This window comes from Trachypithecus francoisi, unplaced genomic scaffold, assembly GCF_009764315.1.
Source record: "Trachypithecus francoisi isolate TF-2019V2 unplaced genomic scaffold, Tfra_2.0 Lachesis_group11, whole genome shotgun sequence".
Classification (NCBI taxonomy): Eukaryota; Metazoa; Chordata; class Mammalia; order Primates; family Cercopithecidae; genus Trachypithecus; species Trachypithecus francoisi.
The window spans coordinates 59,808,408-59,821,283 of NW_022681456.1; the positions used below are offsets into that span (position 1 = coordinate 59,808,408).

Below are 12,876 nucleotides of genomic sequence, written 5' to 3' on the forward strand. Positions count from 1 at the left end.
GGGATTTCCTTAAAGATATTTAATTGGTCCTGTGTAACTAACATGTTACTAATAAAAAATATTTAACAAATTTTTAATTCACAATTTTTTATATTAATCTGACTTGTATTTCTAGAAGGGATATATGACATAAATTTGAAATGATTCCAAACTTTTACATAACTTGCTACTTGAGTGACATATGTTTTGCTGTGATAAGAATTTGGAGTGTAATTCTGCCCTCCTTGAGAATGTTACATCATACCTTATCAGACTTAGTATGTGAGTTATTGACCTTCAACTACTGGACTCCAAAATTCATATGAACCCAAGAGTTTTTAGGCAGTTTGAAAGCTTAAGCTGTGGCAGGGCTATCCTCTGTCAGCTGCTTCTCAGAAGACCAAGAGCTTAGGCTGTGGCTGTGCCTCATCCCATTAGCCTTAGAGCTAATCTCCGGCCAACACCGGCACCGCCCTCTAGTGTCTAGGGACAGTACACGTCATGCCGTCAGGGATCTCTGTAGTATTGGTCAAACCATCTCTCTCCACAGCCTTTCCTATAAAGGTATGCCTCAAACTTCAATTAGACTTAACTTTCTACAGATGCCTGCTTCCATCCTAATTGAGCAACTAGACTTTAACAATTCTGGATCTCACTCACTATGTGGTAAATGTACCTGATCTATCAAGTGTATTCCCTGTGAGTTGTTAGTTGTTCTCATTACTCTTCTCCTCTTTAAGCATTAAAAAAATACAGAAAAAAATCTATGTATGACAATAACGATGTGATTTATAAAGTTAGACTTTTGATTGTCTTATTTTAACTATACAAAACATATAATTTATGCTTTAACAAATATTTTTGGTAGAAGAAACATCTTTCAGGAGTAGCATCTCCAGAAACAAATGATTTTAAAACAAACTTAAAGAAAAATTGAACTAAAAAATTGAAATGAAATAGACAGAAAAGTATGCACACTAAAACTCTCATTAAATGACTCTACTGATTGTTCTAGGATTTTCCATTTCAATTTTTCTTTTTGATAATCATCTGTTACTCATTTTACAGTATTAAATTTTTATCTTTCTCACTAATATCTTTTAAAAGTAAGACATGACTTCATTTTTTAATACTACTCTAAATAATCTAATAGTTTAATGGTACTATGGAAAGAAAAAAATGAAACTCTAGTGAGAATTCCTCCCATAAAGTATGTATTTAACTATAGCTAATTTATTTTTTAATTTTAGTATTACTAAACTGGCATAGAAACAGGGAAAATAACCTGATTTTTATTATTTTGTTGTATGACACATTTTATGTTTGCTTTCTATTCTATTTTATTTTCAGTAGTTTCAGTACATTTTGAAGAACATTTCTAAAAATTAATAATTATAAATTTTATATAATGCAACAAGTACTATTGAGTTATTTCAAAATGCATATTGCACATTTACAGATTTGGAACTTACTTGCCCTAGCACCATCACCAGAGGGAAAAACAATCACAAATCTTTGCTTAACATTTATGTCTATGAGGAACCACTGACCTTCAGTTAGTGGTATTAAAATTTTTTGAATAATAATTTTATTCAACTGAATGACTCTGGAAAAGTCTGTTTTAAAAGGATGATACTATCTAAATTAAAAGTGCATTTATGTGTGAAAACATAAGGTCAAATATGTTTTCTACTTTACATATTATCCAGAAGCCTGAACAAAAGTCATAAGTTATTACATCATAATTATTATACTTTTTAAATTGCGATTTTACTTTATATTGTGAGGCGTTAGCTCCTCTTTTTCCAATTAGCAAAAACCCTACTGCCTAGGCATTTTTTAACAGATGTGAGCGAATATGACTTTTTGAAACTTGTGTCTCTACTTAAATTTTTTTAAATGAATTTCACAAAACTTTTTTAAGATGTGTGAAGAACAGTCTAGTAATCTGTATACAAAGAGTTTATAATGAATATAGTTGTATAAATGATTTAGAAGACACTGTCACTATTCTCTCTGTTCCTCATCAAATGCTCATTAACAACAATGTCATCAAGTCTCAGAAGTACATTTGGTGTTTTGATTAATTAATTCTGACACATAAGAGTTTGGTTAAGCAATTGCTCAGCAGTTAACATATTGACTACTTTGCATTACATTAAGTATAATGAAGGATACGTAAAAATAAAATATCAAGTTGGTTCAAATGTAACTGTGGTTTTTGTCATTACTCTTAATGGCAAAAGTCACAATTACTTTTGCACCAACCTAATACAAGACACATACTCATATAGGGTTAATATCTTTTTGGATTTATAGATTTATATGTAAATTCAACTAAAAAGCATATATGATTTAGTTTAGGAATTTACATTACATCATTATCATATTTATCTTTTCTTATTCTTTAAAACATAGTGAGTTGTTTTTTGTTTTTTGCTTTTTTTTTGTATAAAGATTCTTCTTCTATTCCTCTGTTGAACTTGATTCCCTGCTCATCATACCATATCTTCCCCTGGACAAAACTTCTATGAACAAGATTAGAGGGAAAAAGACGTTGAAGAGGACTGAGCAAGACTCTTTCCCTATCAAGTCTTACGTCTGGCATGAGTTGCAGAGAAAAAGATATCTATGCCAGGCATAGTGTGAGAAACAGAAAAAGAGGACTCTAGAAAAAAAGTTTATTTCATTTATTTTTCCTGTTAAGAAGTCATGTTTTTAAATTTAGAGTTGACACATAGTAATTGCACATATTTATGGGATGTAATATGGTGTTTTAGTGAATGCATGTATTTTATAATGATCAGATCAAGTTAATTAACATATCCATCACTTTAAATATTTATCATTCCTTTGTTGTGACCTCTTCTAGATATCGTGTAATACACACTACATTATTGTTTGCTATAGTCACCCTTCTGTGTAATAGAACACCAGTAATTATTCTTCCTGTCTAATTGTAACTTTGTATCTGCTGACTAACCTCTTTGGTTCACCTCTCTTCCCTACTCTCCTCAGTCCCTGGTAACCACCATTCTACTCTTGACTTTTATAAAATCAACTTTTTTAGATTCCACATCTGAGGTTATGTGATATTTGTCTTTCTTTGTCTGACTTATTTTACATAACATAATGTCCTCTAGGTTCATCTATGTGGCTAAAAATAATAGGATTTTATTTTGTTTTATGGCTGAATAGTATTCCATTTTGTATATATACATAAAATATTTTGTTTATCCATTCATCCTCTGATAGACATTTAGGCTAATTTCATATTTTGTATATTGTAAATAGTACTGCAATAAGCATGTAAGTAGAGATACCTTTTTGACATACTGATTTTATTTCCTTTGGGTATACACCCAGTAATGGGATTGCTGGTTCATTTGGTAGTTCTATTTTTAGTTTTATGTGTGTGTGTGTGTGTGTGTGTGTGTGTGTTACCTCCATAGTTTTCCATAATGGCTGTACTAATTTACATTTCCACCAGCAATGCATAAGTTTTCCTTTGTCCACATCCTTGCCAGAATTTGTTATTTTTTTTGTCTTTTGGATAATAGCCATTCTAACTGAGATGAGGTAATACCTCATTGTGGTTTTGATTTGCATTTGCATTTCCACACATTTACAGCCAATTGCTTTTCAACAAAGGCACCAAAAACAAAAACTGAGGAAAGGGCATTCTCTTGAATAAATGGTGCTAGAAAACTGGATTTCCACATCAGAAGAATGAAACTAGACACCTATCTGTCATTGTATACAAAAACCAACTCTAGATTGATTAAATACTTAAACGTAAGACCTGAAACTATGAAAACTTAGAAAAAAATAATGAAAATGCTTCATGAAACTGGACTGGGCAAAGTTTTTTTTATTAAGATCAAAAGCACAGGCAATAAAAGCAAAAATAGACAAATGGGATTACATTAAACTAAACACTTCGTTCACAGCAAAGAAAACAACAGAGTGAAGGGAAAACCGACAGAAAGGAAGAAATTATTTGTGAACTATGCATCTAACAAGAAGTTAATATCCAGAATGCATAAGAAACTCAGCTCAACAGCAAAAAATTCAAACAACCTGGTCAAAAATGGGCAAAAGAGCAGAATAGGCATTTCTCAAAAGAAGACATACAAATCAACAACAGATAGTTGAAAAAATGTTCAACATCATTAATCATCAGGGAAATGCAAACCAATACTTCCTTTACTTGTTCACTATCTAGTCATTCGTTCATTCGTTCATCCAGTCAGTCTCATCATCTAATTTTACATTTAGTACATAAAGCTGAATTACAATTGCTCTGATATCTAGAACCTTAAAACCTGCAACAAAGTAGTCAGGTAGGTACAATTATAATGAATTCATGATTAACTCTTCAAGGAAATGTATTTTGAGTGTTAAGTACAAAAACGAGGAAACTATTAACTGACAACAAAACTCATTAAGGTTTTCACATTAAGGGAAAGATCAGGCCTTAATGAATGAGTAATCTAGGAACGAGGTGAGAAGAAAAGATAAACAATTCTGTAGATAAAAAAAGGAAATGTTATACTTTATTCCTCATTACTTGTTTAAATGAATGTAAGTTCCTAGAGTTTCAGACACAAATATGTTCCAAATATTCATTCATTTAAATAATTTTCTTTAATTCAGCAAGGAATGTACTAGAAGAGATTGGTGTAAAAGAAATTGTGGTTTCTTCCATTACTTTCAATGACAGAAACCACAATTACTTTTGCACCAACCTAATACAAAAATGCTACCTTTTTAGCATAGCAATATATTTAACAGACACATATTATTTTCAAATTATTAAGCCATCTTTTTAAATTATCTTAAATATTTCTACCTTTATACTATGAATAATGTAAAGTCTATTATGCATTTTAAAAGAACTATTGGCTGTAATAAAAGTCTTATCACAAAGAAATAAAGTTAAAAAAGCTTTTTGAATGTTGTTCCAAATTCTCTAGGTGAAACATTAACATCAAACAAATAGTTACATTACCTTTAACTAAATTTAGCAATTGCTAACTAAACTGCTGTCAGTGTAGCTACCCTCACAATCCAAAAGTTTCTGCTCAAAAGATGTCCAAGGAGCTTCACTCAACCTCCAAAAGCATGAAAATGATCAATTTTTGTATTTATTACATATGTGGTAAGGTGTAAAAATATGCTTAAAACAATGAACGCCTATGGATAAGAATTAAACCGAACAGAAAGGAGTGGAGAAATCTAAATATCCAAGGCCAGAGAGAGTCCCCACATCACAAATCTTTGTTGTTTTTGATAAAAGTTCATCTCAGTCAATGAATTATTAGTAGGAATTTGAAAAAAAGGTTGTATATAATTTCTAATGGGCACACACACAGAGCAATGTTACATGCAGTCCAATGTGAATGAGAAAGAAATATGAACATGCTTCTTTCTTATATTTATTTCTGTGAGAGAATTGGGAATTGACAAAACATTTCATAGTATATTTTCCTTTTTAAGCTTTCCAAATTTAGATTATCTTTTAGCTATGCCTGATAATGTATTGTCTGTGAATGCATACATGTAATCTGAATATTTTGAAATTAATGCCATAGATTTTATTTTAAAACAATTCATATTTAGGTGCCATTGCCTATTATTCCTAGAATTCTATAAAGTAATTTCCATTTGAAATGTTTTGTTTATTATGTTTATACTTAGAAAAATTTTATGTAATCCCAGCTACCCCAGAAGGCTGAGGCAGGAGAATCGCTTGAACCCGGGAGGTGGAGGTTGTGGTGAGCCGAGATTACACCATTGCACCATTGCACTGCAGCCTGGGCAACAAGAGCGAAACTCTGTCTAAAAATAAATAAATAAATAAATAAATAAATAATAAATATATTCTACTATATATTTCTCCTTAAAAATGATGTCTGTGAGCAGTTCATTCTGTAAAAGTATAGATTAAAGCTTACTACAAAATTATACTTTTTTTATGGTTTTAAGCAAACATGTTTCCATAATTTATTTATTTACTTATATATTTTTTTGAGACGGAGTCTTGCTCTGTCACCCAGACTTGAGTGCAGTGGCGCTATCTCGGCTCAAGTTCAAGAGATTCTCCTGCCTCAGCCTCCCAAGTAGCTGGGATTACAGGTGCCTGCCACTGTGCCAGGCTAATTTTTGTGTTTTTAATACCAACAAGATTTCACCATCTTGGCCAGGCTGATCTCGAACTCCTGACCTCGTGATCCACCCGCCTTGGCCTCACAAAATGCTGGAATTACAGGCATGAGCCACCGCGCCCAGCCTCCATAATTTATCTTATGGTATGAGGCTGTGACAGGTGCTAAAAATCATCTATGTAACCCTCTCAAAGCCTTCTGTTTCTACTGACAGATGTACAACATTTGGTAGATATTAAGAAAAAAAAATCCATCATAAAGGGATGAATATCATCCAAAATTAGTACCACTCATGGAGGGATTGTTGTGGAGAAAATAGCTCTATGGATTTTTTTGGGTAGTGAACTAAATATTAACAAAAGAGAAATAAATATTATTGAATATTACATTTTGTATTATACAAAATATACAAAACCTGCTGAAAAGTCATGTATTTATGATATTAAGCAACATAAATATTATAATATATGCATATATTATTATATATTCTATATTATTATGTATATGTTGTTATATATATAACAATATATTGATCGTATACTTGAAAATTGCTTGAGTAGATTTTAAGTGTTCTCAACACACACAAAAATAATATGAAGTAATGTATATGTTAATTAGCTTGATTTAGACATTCCACAATGTATATAGATATAAAAACGTAATGTAACGCACTGTAAATATGTACAATTTTTATTTCTCGTTACGAAATACAATTTTTTTTTGAGACAGGTCTCTTACTGTCACCCAGGCTAGAGTGCAGTGGCACAATCTCCATTCACTGAAACCTCCGCCTCCTGGGCTCAAGTGATTCTCCTGCCTCAGCCTTCCGAGTAGCTGTGATTACAGGAATGTGCTACCATGCCCAGCCAATTTTTGTATTTTTAGTAGAGACAGGATTTCATCATGTTGACCAGTCTGGTCAATACATTTTTTAAAATCTTCAAAAAAATAAAAAAGAAAGAAACCTAAATATATCATAATTCAAGTCCTCTGTCTCACATATTATAACATATAGTCTAAAGTGATAGCTATATCCTTTGTTTTTCATAACTTCTAAGGGTAGGAATCGCATCCTGATATTTGTTTGTTTGTTTGTTTGTTTATTTATTTATTCTAGCCTATGATATTTAAACCTTTACTTGTGGTAATTCTTTGAGTCCCAGTTGTAATGTGCATGTCTCCAGATAGGACTTTTCTCTCATTCTGTTAAAGGTCTTGCTGACTACGAATTAGGGACTACCTTAAAATACATTTTCAGCAGATTCTTCAGGTGGGTGGTTATGAGTTGAGAGTGGGTGATTAGAGATTTTTTGTTTTGTTTTGTTTTGTTTTTGTTTTGTTTTGTTTTGAGATGGAGTCTTCCTCTGTCACCCAAGATGGAGTGCAGTGGTGCAATCTCAGGTCACTGTAACGTCCATCTCCCAGGCTCAAGCAATTCTCCTGCCTCAGCTTCCGAGTAGCTGGGATTACTGGCGCGCACCACCACCGCCCAGCTAATTTTTGTATTTATAGTAGAGACAGGGTTTCACCATATTAGCCAGGCTGGTCTTGAACTCCTGAGCTTAAATGATCCACCTGCCGTGACCTCCAGAAGTGCTGGGATTATAGGCGTGAGCCACCACAACCAGCCTAGAGATTCTTTCTAGCCGTGCTCTTTGTTTTATTTTTTTGTACTTCTCCTCTCAAGCTAAGGCTGAGACAGACATGGTTCCCCATCACCATGCTGGCTGTACATAGTGGGTTATTTCTTCATTCACTTGCTGAGAAAAATGGACTTTTTTTTTCTGAGAAATCCAAGCTCTGACTTCCTGCTTGCACAAGTCCTGGGTATTTTTTCCTGTCCTTCTTGTCACTAAAGGACAAAAGGACAAAAGTTGGCCTTAGGACTTACTAGTTTCTCTAAAGAATTCCCTTTGTTTCATGGTATACATTTCTGAAAATTCTTAATTAACTTCTTGACAAAAAAAGAAAAAAGAAAAAAGTTTTCCTCCCTCATTTAACGTCCTCATGCCCCAAGATTCTTAGATGCCCTTTACTGGAAAATATTTTCTGGTTATAGTATTTAAAAATACATCTAAAACAGTCTTTCCCCATATTTGCCGAGTCAGAGAGAAAAAAAGAGATATGATAGAAAAGAGGAGAAAGAGGCCACTAAGACTTGCCACGGAGAGAGTAATTCAAGGTATGTAGGCTCAGAAATTATTTCACTCCTGATACCAGTGCAGGGAGATTTATATTCCAGATGCTTTAATAAGAAAACATATCTGAAAACTAGGCTTTAAGTTAAAAGATTCCACTAGGGTACAAGAGTGTTCACTACATTAATATGTGGTATAAATGAAAACTACATGTAGAGCAAAGCATATCTGCTCTTTTTTTAGCTGTAGATCTGAGAAGGGAAATCAGTTACAATAATGTTCAGTAGAGCCAAGAGTCATATATCCAAATGTATAACTCTAGCAAGAATGAAAAAAGAATGACGCTTTTACAGAATAATAAAATATGCATTATTCATAGGAAATAGAGAAATAATTATCTTAGATAATCATCTAGTTGGGATAATGAAAACAATTTAATGAAAGCAAAATGCAGAATAGAGACTATAAAATAATCACATATCCTTAAAATTAAAGAGTTAAATATAACCAGAAATTTACAAATAAAATGTAACCTGAAACTTAAATTTTAAAAAGTAAACGTAACTAGATGTTTATGTCATAATGGTACATGCTATATAAGTTATGAAAGTATGTAGAAGTAAATAAAGAGTACTTCTATATGAAAGATTCAATAATGTGGACATTTCTCTCTCTTCTCTCTGTCTTCTCATCTAAATATATACAATAATGTAACAATAAATGTTAAAACTTTTTTAACTGGGCAAAACAATGTTACATTCATGTGAAAGAATAAACAGAAGAAAATACCAAGAAAATAAAAAAAATATTACCAGACTTCACAAATATAAAATTACAATGATTAAACTTTTGGTGTATATATAAAAATGATTTATGGGCTAGATTAATGAAACATAGTAAAATTTATAATAATATGTTTATTACTAAACTGTTTTTATTATTATATCTCTCTGTAATTTCTAAGTGTTTTGAAACAGTTTTCTATTTGGTTTTATAAATGATATAATGAAATATTTTCTTGGCATAAAATCATACATATGTTTCTAATATTAATCTATGGTTCATTGAATAGATAATATAAACGTTGATCTATACTCTCTTTGAACTAAATACTGTACCATCAGCCTTGTTTAGATAACATGTTTATCTGGAGCTATCCTGACTTTAAAAATTTATTTTCTGGGATAAGAGATTTTTCCACAATAAACATAGGATGAGGTCTGTGTACAGAAAGTAGGAAAGGTCAATGTGTAGCAAGTCAGAGATAATGGAATGATGGGGAAGGATACTGGTCAATGTGTCTCTTAATGTCCAGGGATATGTGACCCTTGGGTTTCAGCCCCAAATATGCAATTTTCAGCCTCTGTTTTCTTAGTATCTCTCATGCCTTCTTCTGTGTACTGTAGTGTGTTAGTGCCTAACTGAGTGATTGACAAAGTAAGCGTTGAATAAATACCAACTTTCAATCTCTCTGCCTTCCTTTCCACATCACATTTCTCATCATCCTTCCCAGCTCCAGAACACTTCTAGGAAGTTTCCTTTGTCTTATAAGTTGAATAACTTGAGGACCCAAACTTGAAAATATGAAAACCTGAATTCTATTAATTCTGTTAATTCATATTAGCCTCTTCCTAGTAGCTGAATAACTTGAGAACCCAAACTTGCAAATATGAAAACCTGAATTCAAGTTTGTCTTTTCACTATAAATTAGCTATTATACATCCTACATCTTTTATCCCAGAAAATAAACTTTTAAAGTTAATGTAGTAGTGGGGGTAGGCTAATATGCAAAGCAGTAAGTACAATAGTTAATTTATAGTGATCTTCCAATAAAATAATGGTGCCTTTCCAAAAAAAATGTAGATCTTAAGTCTCCTTACCTGATTTAAAGACACTGTAAAAATACTTCTCCTTCTCTTTTTTTTTTTTTTTTTTTTTGAGGCGGAGTCTCGCTCTGTCGCCCGGACTGGAGTGCAGTGGCCGGATCTCAGCTCACTGCAAGCTCTGCCTCCCGGGTTTACGCCATTCTCCTGCCTCAGCCTCCCGAGTAGCTGGGACTACAGGCGCCCGCCACCTCGCCCGGCTAGTTTTTGTATTTTTAGTAGAGACGGGGTTTCACTGTGTTAGACAGGATGGTCTCGATCTCCTGACCTCGTGATCCACCCGTCTCGGCCTCCCAAAGTGCTGGGATTACAGGCTTGAGCCACCGCGCCCGGCCTTCTCCTTCTCTTAACAACAACAATAAAACAATAATAATAAACAGTGTCCCAGATGGATGAAGCAGAGGCCGGTTCCTTCTACTGAATATAGCATTTAATAATATGAGCCAGGTGACACTGTAACCGCCCAATGGGTTCACCTTGTTCACTACCTAGACAGAGCTGATTTATAAAGAAAGGTGAATTGCAATGGAGAAAGTAATTGGCGCAGAGCTGGCTGTGTGGGAGATTGAAGTTTTATTATTAGTCAAATTAGTCTCCCTGAATTCGGAGATCAGAGTTTTTAAAGATAATTTGGCGGGTAGGGGCTTGGGAAGTGGGGAGTGCTGATTGGTCGGGTTGGAGATGGAATTAACAAGGATGGAAGTGAGTCTTTCCTGCTGTTTTCTGTTCCTGTGTGGAATGGCAGAACTGGTTGAGGCAGATTACCAGGCTGGGTGGTATCAGCTGATCCATTGAGTTCATGGTCTGCAAAATATCCCAAGCACTACTTTTAGATTTAACAATAGTAATATTATCCCCAAGAGCAATTTAAGGAGGTTCAGACTCTTGGAGGCAGAGGCTGCGTGACCCCTAAATTGTCATTTCTAATCTTGTAGCTAATTTGTGAGTCCTACAAAGGCAGACTGGTCCCCAGGCAAGAAGAGGGTCTTTTCAGGAAAGGGCTATTACCAATTTTGTTTCACAGTCTAACCATGAACTGAATTCCTTAACAAAGTTAGTTCTACCTGTGCCAGGGAATGAACAAGGACAGCTTAAAGGTTAGAAGCAAGACAGAATCAGTTAGTTCTGATTTTTTTCACTGTCGTTATTTCCTCAGTTATAACTTTGCAAAGACCATTTCAACACTACCTGTCAGTACTTATTCTTAGAGTTGTGACTTAATAAAAGAGTCTCAGGTTCACATACTTAAATGAAGAAGGCCCCAGGCTTAATTTCTAGGCCCTGGTACCAGTATTGTCATTTGTCTTGAGGAAATCTTGGCCCATTATATTTTCTGTATCAATAAGTATTATTAGGTTTAAGAGAAGAACAGAAAAACTAAAATAGCAGTGACTAAAATGAGATAGGAGTTTATTTTGTATCATGTAAACGTCCAGGTAGAGAGTCCAAGACTGCCATTACCATCCACTGTCTGAGTCCCAGGCTCCTTCTGTCTTGTATATCTGCCACAGATAGACTTTAACTTAGGGCCTTAGCTGTTTCCACTTGCATACTACACAGCAGAGGAAGGCAAATGGTAGAAAGAGGCAAGGAACACAGTCTTATGTCTCCAGAAGTTTCCAAGACTTGACCACATGATACTGCTGCTTCTAGTTCATTGACTGAGCTTAGTCAAATGGCTGTATTTATCTCAAAATAAGTCTGAGTTATAGTCACCTTGTCTTGTACTCAACTAAATATATTGAGCTCCTATCACTATAGAAGAATAAAAAAAATGGACATTGATAGTAAGTTCACTTTGTCATATCCAACGACTTGTAAAAGTACACTGTGTCTGTTGTTGTTTTGCCCGTAGAGACACCTCCTATTTTCTGTGAGCACGGGCATGCTTTATAAAATGAACTTGTTAACAAAAATTGTAAAGGGTTTAAAGATTTATGAGAATCTTACCTTGTGGTCAAACCTTAAAATTGGGGAGATATGTCTATAAGGTTTTATTAAGAATTGGGTTTAACATTAATAGTATACTAATGTAAAAGTGAAATTTGGCTTATTTGGTATAAAAATCATACAGAAAGCATTGTCAAGTATGAAATGGCATTTGGCTTTCTTTGGGCTGTACTTGTATAAACAGTTATTGGCGGGTGTTCCAAAATTATGAAAAACTCCTGTAATTATGACATGACTTAGTGTATGTTATTAATAATTATAATTGTTATGTAAAATTATTGCATACCACAGAAGTAACCAAAATTTCCTTATCAATTGTGGCTTTAATAGTGGCTAAGACTTTTTATTATCCACAGACAATTGTTTTCTCACCAGTGCAGTAAAAGTTTAAAAATGCTGTGGCGACATCAGGAAGTTACCCTATATGGTCTTAAAAAAGGGGGCATGAATAACCCACTCCTTGTTTAGCATATAATCAAGAAATAACCATAAAAATGGCCAACCAGGCTGGTCACAGTGGCTCATATCTGTAATCCCAGCATTTTGAGAGGCCGAGGCTGGTAGATCACCTGAGGTCAGGAGTTCGAGACCAGCCTGGCCAACATGGTGAAACCCCGTCTCTACTAAAAAAAAAAATACAAAAATTAGCCGGGTGTAGCGGCAGGCGACTGTAATCCCAGTTAATCGGGAGCCTGAGGCAGGAGAATAGCTTGAACCCGGGAGGCAGAGATTGCAGTGAGCCAAGACTGTGCCACTGCA

The 12,876-nt window shown here is 34.0% G+C and overlaps 1 long non-coding RNA gene across 4 annotated transcripts in view; it reads left to right on the top strand.

The window, feature by feature from the left end:
• The first annotated feature begins 338 nt into the window (after positions 1–338).
• Positions 339–12,876, top strand: part of LOC117089727 — a 106,288-nt gene continuing 93,750 nt past the window's right edge. For 2 of the 4 annotated variants that reach the window (XR_004439723.1, XR_004439721.1), the window contains exon 1: positions 339–543. This is a non-coding gene — a long non-coding RNA (uncharacterized LOC117089727). The other 2 variants (XR_004439724.1, XR_004439722.1) reach the window with 2 other exon arrangements.